Source organism: Dendropsophus ebraccatus, chromosome 4, assembly GCF_027789765.1.
Source record: "Dendropsophus ebraccatus isolate aDenEbr1 chromosome 4, aDenEbr1.pat, whole genome shotgun sequence".
In the NCBI taxonomy this organism is placed as follows: Eukaryota; Metazoa; Chordata; class Amphibia; order Anura; family Hylidae; genus Dendropsophus; species Dendropsophus ebraccatus.
In genome coordinates this window covers 105,926,524-105,935,793 of record NC_091457.1, presented here as the reverse complement: position 1 = coordinate 105,935,793, position 9,270 = coordinate 105,926,524, and positions in this window count along the sequence as shown.

Below are 9,270 nucleotides of genomic sequence, written 5' to 3'. Positions count from 1 at the left end.
ATCACTTAATCACTTTGAACATTTAGCTTCCTACTAATATGTTAATCATCCCCCACCCCCACACAACCCCAGGTCCACAAAAATCTTACCATCATCACTGTAGTATTATGAACCAGGATGCTCAGGATGAATATAATGACTGAACGACTCTCCTGGGTAGATGGTTATATAATTGCATCAGATTGTACAAGGAAACATGAATATGAGGAATTTACATGGGAAGATCGGGAGCAAACTGAGAATGTTTGGGCAAACAATACTAAAGATCCTGAACCCTTAACCAGCCCTAATAGCAATTATACACTTGCAATAAATATCTATTGTTTGAACAGCCCTAGTGACAAGGGAAGCTATGGGTCACTGACCATGGACCTTCAAGCACTTCCTTAATGGTCAGTCTTATTCCTGAGATTATCAGTTACAGATGTAATCTATGGGGCCCTGGGAGTCCTATGGCTACATGCTGACGTTACGGATGACAAATGCAGATGACACCATGTCCACATACAGTGGCTAATGGCTGCATGATTGACCAGCAACATTGTGTAGACATCTGCAGCTGTAAGTGGGTGTGGTCTCATTCACATGTAGCTCCTCATTCACAGGAACCCTTTAAGTGACATCACAGGGAGAATCGGGGACCTAACAACCTGCAGCTGATCTTGGGAATTTTGCATGATTTTTTTAATTGCAACAATGCAACGTCAGCGTTCTTCATTCCCAGAATGCACTGTGCTTTGTGCTGGAACCCACAGAGTTGGGGGGACAGGCACTCCATTTACAGCTGTTCTAGGGAGCAGGAATATGCATCTCTCCATTAGAGACTAATGAGTGACATTACATTTAAGTGCTCACATTAGATTTGCTTCTTTGGATTTAATGATGGGGCAATGAGGCCTGTAATTAAATAATCAAAAATCTCTACTGGGAGAAACAAAACAAATTCATCCTTTCATTTTTAAAAAACATAAAATGGAATAATCGGAGCTTGGTGCGGATTATACACCTACAAGTGACATAGTGAAGCCATGGGCACAGCATGAAGCAGGATCGCCCCTTCCTTGTAACCTAGGACTCCCCTTCTCCCTGCTCTACCTGCATTTGATATCTTCAGATGTGTAAATGTATTGCTATTTAAGACAATATTGCCACTGTGCGGTGCCATGCATAGCGCCAGAGGTTTCACAAGAGGAGTCAGTGTTTAAAGGAAGGCGGTGAAGCACAAAATCCCTGAGAAGCCACCTAAATATAGATTGTTCTTATATTTATATGTACAAGAGTAATAACCAGATAAATCCTTCTCTGCTAAAAATGTGTTACTGTTATAGCTATAGCTGGCTCCAACAGGATGGCCGATAGCTGAGCTACCTGGTGGCAATAGGCTGACATAACAGCGCCACCTGCTGGGAGATAGTGTAACCATTGTGTGGATTAGGTGAATCCCAACTGCCTCTGCAGAGGTGCAAAAATGTGAGACGTATCTCACTGATCAAAAAGAGAAAAAAAAGGAAGGGCCACATTGCCCTCCCCCCAAGAATACAATAGATTGGGGTCCTAGATCACAGGTAGGGAGCCTTAGCTCTCCAACTGTTGCAAAACTACAACTCCCATTATGCCTGGACACCCAAAGCTAAAGTGATCGAGGCCAGGTGACTATGAAGCTTCTAGACCCCAGTACATCTGCACTTGAACCCAACTCCACCATCTATCCACACCTACTGTAACACCTGGAGTAGTGGATCCACTGGGCCGACACTAGCGATGGCACAAAACCGCACCAGGGAGCGGAGTCTAAGGGGCCGCCGGTTTTCACCAGAGCCCGCCGCAAGGCGGGATGGGCTTGCTGCGGCAGGCAACCCCCAGGTCGCTACCCCTGGTTTGGTTGCTAGTGACAGCAGGCGAGGCGAGGCAGGAGATGGTGCTGGCAGAGGTCTGTAGGCGTAGCCGCAGGTGACAGGCTGAACACAGGAGCGATAGTGTGACAGAGGAGCAGGAACCAGGAACAAGGACTGGGGACCAGGTAGTGGACAGGAATCAGGAACAAGGACTAGGGACCAGGTACCGGACAGGAATCAGGAATAACAGGGAGCTGGGCCAAACGCTATGGGAAGCATGTAGAGGCTCCAACACCTGGAAGGGGGCAGGGCTGGAACTTATAGGGGAGTGATTGACATTCAAGCCAATTAGGAGCGCACTGCCCCTTTAAATCTGAGACAGCCGGCGCGCGCCGGCCGGCACAGCGACGGGCAGGAGCGCAGTGAGGTGAGGCGCCCCACGGGGCCAAAGCAACAGCAGCGCCGAGTCCCTTCATATGGACACCGGCTGCTGCAGAAGTGGGAGAGGGTGCGGCGGCGGTCCGGAGCACGGGAAGCCGCCGTGGCCCTAACACCTACCATGCCAATAATAATAATAATCCTTTGTATTAATAAGTTGTAAAGGTCACTTGAGAACAAATCCATGCATAACCAATGTATGACTACATGCTGATTCAGGAAATCAGGAATCTTGAAAAGCTTAGTGATGTCTCCTGAGGGGGGGGGATACTATGCTGGCCATATGGGTAACCATCCAGATTTTTCAGAAATAGATGTAAGTAACTACTTACAGTATGTGAGTTCAAGTGTATATATTTACTGGAAATCTTTTATGGGGAGATGTTGCATTTTGGGTTGGATATTTATCCTGTGCAGAACTCCCACACTTAGAAGCTGCTCAGCTTGGTGTCGATAAAAGCCGCCTGCTGTTTATAAGTATTTTGTGTACCTGCTTATTACTTATTGGTGGTGTCACTGATTGTCAAAGTGGCATCTGTACATCAGTCCTGGCAGCCCTGGCGTCGTTCATTGTGGGTGACATTCGAGGCTCTTGTTAGTCACTTATGTTAAAGACATTGAAGATCTTCAGTGCATTCCGTACATGATAATTGTCTGCCGTCTCGTCTCCGTCTTTGTTCTGCTGGCACATTAATCAAGCGTCCCCAGGCAGGAGAGACGTGTCCCGCTGTAACTAATACAGACTTCGGAAATTGGTCACTTCATGGCTGCACATCAGGTGATGGCACAGACCCTGTCAGGTGAACGTGGCAGCTCTGGGTGTTGACTGGCCCCTTAAAAGTGGGGGGAAAAAAAAGACTTTTAGTTGTCTTTTGCTTCTTAGTTTTTGAGAAAACTGGAAAACTGGGTGATGGTAAATATGACCGGGCTTTTCTATATCTCTCAACAGCACGTTTGTCAAGATAACAAAACATACAGATGAGAAAATGTAAGGGTCGTATTACACGGGATGATTATTGTTAAAAAATTGTTAGAACGTTTGGATTTCAACGTTAATCGCTTCGTGTAAATGGTTGATCGTTGATAGAATCTGGACTTATTTTCATTGTTTATCAATCACAAATCGTTCGAACATCGTTCAGTATAATAACATGTTGTTTGGTCGTTCCCTGGTCTATCAGCCAGGAAAGGACGAGTGCAAAAACGACTGTAAGTAATGATCATTGTCTTAACAATTTAAGATCGTTCGTCATAGCGGTCGTTTGAGATTGTTTATAGTTAATCGCCGAAAAATCGTCCAGTGTAATACCACTCTAAGACTACACAGAGAAAAATACAGCAGCTGTCCATATGAGCTGACACCCAACTTTCCTACATCTCTGAATAGATGCTTTTTTGCCACAACTTGTATAATTGATTAACTGGGCAGATTAGTTGTTGAAGACTGTAGTAATGTTGTGAGATTATCCAATTCTTTGTTGCCCAGCTTTCCTAAACTCCTGAATTACACTATATTGTGGCAGATATAGGTGTGTAGGTGTGTGTGTGTGTGCATGTGTGTGTGTGTGGGGGGGGGGGGGGGGGGGGGGCAATGTATCAGCTGTGCAATGATTTTGAGCAGGTAGTACTTTTTAGGGGCTGCGCAAAATGTTATGGTGGTTGCACAAAGATTATCAGTAGGCTCAAGTGCCTTAATAGTTTTTAAGCATTTTTGTGTACAATTTATACCGAAAATAACTTGGCTATAAAAAAAACTATGCAGTGGAGTACTGATGCACAATTTTTTATTGTTTAGTATTCAGCTTTACCAGAAGCAGATATAGCTATAAAATGCATCTGAATGCAAAAGAATATCAGAAAATGATTTAAGGATAGGGGGGTTTTTATCGTCATTTTTTATTATTTAAAAGGACGTGCTCAAAATTTTACTTTATTCTTGCAGTCACCACATGACCTGTTTACGCAGGTGAAACTTAGTTGTGCGTATTACACACTCGGACATCCAAAATGACAGTCTTGACGTAACCTTCGTTATGTTTTTACCCCGATTTGCGCTTGCCTGGTGATCTTCCCAGATGTTCCATTTTCTCAAGGTGAACTCACGGCTTGAGCCGAGTGTAAAATAACATCAAAAAGCTTGTAAAGAACATGAAGAACCCCACATCCTGCCTTATAAATCTCATAAAGTGCACTGCAGGGAGGAGTGAGCGCAACGTGGCGAATACATAAATAATATATAACCACGCAGCACGTCTGCCCTGCTGAAGAGGACGTGAGTGAGAAAGCACAGAACAATAAGAAAAATCTAAAGGCAGCCATACACTTTACAATTGTCTTGTAGAAGCAGCTAATGAAGATTTGAATGTAACTGAGGTGAATTAGTTGATGAAGTGCAATAATGTAACAACACAGAAAATACACAGTGATGTCTCTATGTACAGATGATAATGTAGGCGTTATCTGCCTTTTATGTAGATACTTGTTCATCGGCTGATGGCAATGTTTTCGCAGGTCAAAAAGCATAATTAATAGATTGCGCATCACAAAATACTGTCCTCCTCCAGTATAACATAGTGAAACAGTAAAAGAAAATTATAAATGGCTCAGGCTGGCTGATCCCCTGCTGTTGCCCCTTTGGTGTCTGGTTCCCCACTGAGCAACACTTCCTGATGAAGGCACTGGCAGTCCAACCAATCCCTGGCTTAGGCGGTCACTGCTGGGGCCAGTAATTGGTTTAGCAGGTACGGTGGCCCAGGGGTTGCTAGATAAGTCATGCAGCTCAGACTGGTACTGGATATGCCCTCCATGAATCCCAACACATGCCCATTGAAGAACAGTGAGGGGCAGGTGTAGTGCAGAGGAACCAAAGAGTCCAGCAGTAACTTTTACTATAGCGTTTCTTAAAGGCACAGTAAATGGTAAATCGCAGTTTTTCTGCAATACGATAGCTTGAGAGTTGGTTGACTGAGATCCCTTTTATAATATTGTGGAAAACTTGTAATACTTTGAATCACTGTTGTAGTAGGTATTCTGAAATCATTTGACAATCCCTGCTGCGAGCAGGTACTGTATACTGAATTTCTCTTGGAATTTTTGAATAAAGTCTCTAGAATCGCTGCTCTAGCAGGTGCACTGGCTTGAATAAATTTGATGAACTTTACATTAAGGACAGTGGGCTACCTTAAGGGGGGACTTATCCAGACACTGGGTACTCAGCTGTAAAGGGCTCTAACCACCTTGTATCATTGGTGATATACTTGATAAAAAAGTACCTGTATTCATGGCTATGAAGATCCATCAATTGCTGGTTGAGGGCACCAAATGACCCGATTCTGGAACACATGCACCAATTTGTGGGTAAACTAGCCATCAGACATCTCCTCAGAACCTAGCGAGTGGCAGCAGAGTAAATCAGCTTCAGTAGCTCTTTTCAAACTGCTGACGTTCTGAGGTTCCTGTCTAAGTTATCAAAGCACTTGAGAAGAATACACACTTAGCATGGATAAATCTTTGATCCCTGTCTACGGTAGCCTCACTGCAGCTTTTCACTAGCCCAATATAGCTAGTTTGAATTAAGAATTTGCATGAACTCTCTGACAAGTGGGTCCTGGCCTCCAGGCCAGGCCCTGGGAAGTCTCTCAGTATGATACAAACTTTCTTCCTCTGGCTCTGACTAGAAACTCACTGTAAAGACCCAGACTAATGTACTCCACAACTATATAAAGGCTTCAGGGAGCTAGTTTATTGGAGAAGAGCACATGAGGAGACTGTGAATCTGGCTTGTGATAGGTTAGTGAAACCGAGGGTGGGACTAATTTGAGGTACCCTTGACAAGGATTGGTTCTCAGACAACTCTCAGCTGGTGGCAGAAAACATAGAAGACATGACTTTGGTCACACATACTATACATTTAACCATTATAGGAAAACCTTCAGCCATGCCTGACAATCAATAAACAAACTGTGTGACATCTAGTGGTAAGATTGGTGGGATTGTAAGACACCTTAACAACCCAGAATACATACTTGTTAGTACAGACCTACATAAGGGAACGGAACAGCAATGTCACACCTGTTCTAAGACATTGCACAGGCATGTATTGAATAGTGCACCAGAAAGTGCTGATCAGTGGACACCAGGCAGTGGTGAAGGAACAGGAAGGTGAGCCTTGCTTACTTTTTATTTAATTGTTTGTTCTTTTGCAGCACCTGATATCCCTTGGACTAGTGTTCTGTGTTTGCTACCCCGTGGCTTGGCTCTATGCTCCTGTTGTGGGTTGTGTATTATGTTAGGTGCATTTTATATGCTTGAAGCTGAAAGTGTAGTGACCAAAAGGACCCATAAGGGTACAGGGCAATTCCCATACTAAGCTGCGCCAAGTTGGGACAGACTATGGTTTCAGAAAAGGCTGTATCACTGCTTAATAAAGCTATTCGACTGGAACATCTATGTCATTGTGGGCAACCCCCCTCATACTAAACAATATCTGGTAGGATTCATAGGCCTGTTCATCTGAGGCTTCCTGGCCAGAAGTTCAGTAAACCCAAACAAGGGCAATGCAGGAGAAAAAGGGGGACATCATATTTCCGGACAGATTGATATGTCACTGGCCTGTTTATCCTAATTTCTTATGTTCATGATTACAATCAATGTCAAACTGAGTTATAAAAGGACCGAAGGATTCTCCAGCGGGCGCAGGCACCGACAGCTGGACACCTCCTGGGGGCATAATCATGGTCTCCAAGAAAGGGGGGCTGCCTTCGGATTCAGACACATATTCAAATACTATTCTCAACTGTACCTGCATCTCCAGGATTCAGGATAGATATTAATGGCTGTGTATTAACACTTTCATATCTATTCATTCCTATAAGTCTCCGGAAAGAGCCAAGTAAGCATGGGGGCCCGAGCCAAAGAAGCTAGGGGCCCGATATGAAGATTGGAGGGTCAGACCCCCAGCAATCTATTCCTTGTCCCCTATCCACACGATAAAAGTTGATTTTGCCTTGACAACCTTTTTAAATTAGACAGCAGGTACATGGGCCTTGGAGGCAAAATGTTCTCGTTTGACTTGATCATTACAGACTAAAAATTTTAGAAGAAACACCAGGAGGCTAAACATTTTGGTTCCTAACCCCCTCTCACCGCTGCACAGTTAATTAATGTTGGTGCAGCCTATGTCTGATTCTGTAGCAACATTAATAAGCTCACACAGGACGGCACAGGCACAGAATCAGTGGCAGTGTCATCTGCAGGGCCGGACTGGGACTGAAAATCAGCACACAGGCCCACTCGCCGTGCGGTGAAAAGTTATGAAACGATGTTGTGAGTGCAGCATGGCTACATGTTGTATCATCACGGTCAAGACTGGAATTACAGATAATAACACAGTAAATGGGGTCAGAAGCTTCTGTCTCTGTACTGTGTAGTGGTGCTGCAGTTACAGGTTGTCACCACTACACAGTGTACAGAGACAGACTGCTTACGGCCCCACTCACCGTGCTGAGTTTAACACTACCACTACATACTGACTTAGGGAGCCTTCACACGTACCGGATCTGCAGCGAATTTCACGCTGCGAGTTTGCAGCAAATCCGCTGCGGATCCATGTACTATGAAGGTCTATGGGGGTTACATATGTAAGCCGGCCCCTTTAACCCCCTGCAGCCTGCAGCCCGGCCCAAAAGCATACATTACCTGCTCGGCACCGCGGCAGTGTGCTGCGGCGGGGCAGCGCACTGATTGGCTGACTGTCGGGAGATGCTGGGAGGCCCCGAAGCAAGCAGGGGCCTGGAGTAGGTGATGTATGCTCTGGGCCGGGGCTGTGGGGGTTAAAGGGGCCGGGTTACATATCCGCAGTGGAATGAAAATTCTGCTGTGGATACGTAACCCATAGACCTTTACACTACATGGATCTGCAGTGGATCTGGTACGTGTGAAGGCACCCTAATACCACCACATACTGAGGAATCCTACCGAATACTGACCAATACCACCACATACTGACTAATACCACCGCATACTGACTAATACCACCAGATAATGACAAGTACCACCCTTTGGCCATGGCTTACATTGTGTATGCATGTATGTAGGCTGGCACACCCTCTCTGTCCCTCCTCCCCGCCCTCCTCATCATTAGAAATGCTCCAGGCAGATTGTCTCCTATTGATCAGCTGTGAGAGGATGGCACATGGGCTGGATCGTTAAGGCACCTGTGTAGTTTTCACTGCAGAGGAATAGAAAAAATAGTTAAGAGGAGGGACGGAGAGGTTGTGCTAGCCTAATGCATACACAAACTAAGCCACTGGCATTGGGCACAGGGCTGCCAGTTTAAAAGTTGTTTTTTTATGACAATAACTGCATCACCTGCCGAACGGACCTCATAAAATGAGACAGGTTAGATTTGAAAAATGAGCCCCAGTCCTCAAGATCATTTTTGGCCCAGTCCTGAAAGGGTTAAACTATCCCCTTATTTGCTTGTCTCTCTGTCTGTGGTACTAATGCTGCACACTAAATACTGTACAGGATACTGATAAAACTTTAACTAAATGCCAACTAGTCTGACTAGCAGGAGCTTCACTAGCAGACATGTGCTTTGGCTCTACATTGGTTTTAGACAAGCTCTTCATTGGTTTTAGGTCAATCGCTTACAGATTAAGGCTATGTTCACACTACGTAAAACTACGGCCGTAGTACTCGCCGCAGAACTACGGCCGTAATTTTGCGGAGTTGAACAATTCAGTGAATTCCGGCCGCAGAAAGCCCTGTCAGTGCACACAGTGAAGCGAGCGGCTCTGGCCACTCGCTTCACTGTGGGCTATGGGAAGCTCTGATGCGGGCGCACGATAAGTACCGGCCGCAATGATCCGGGCACAGACCGGCCGTTCCGCGACCCGGCCTGGGTCACGGAACAGCCGGTCTGTTACAACGTGTGAACATAGCCTAACAATTGACTAGGCTAGGTATTACTCCCATTGGTTGAGAGAACCATTTG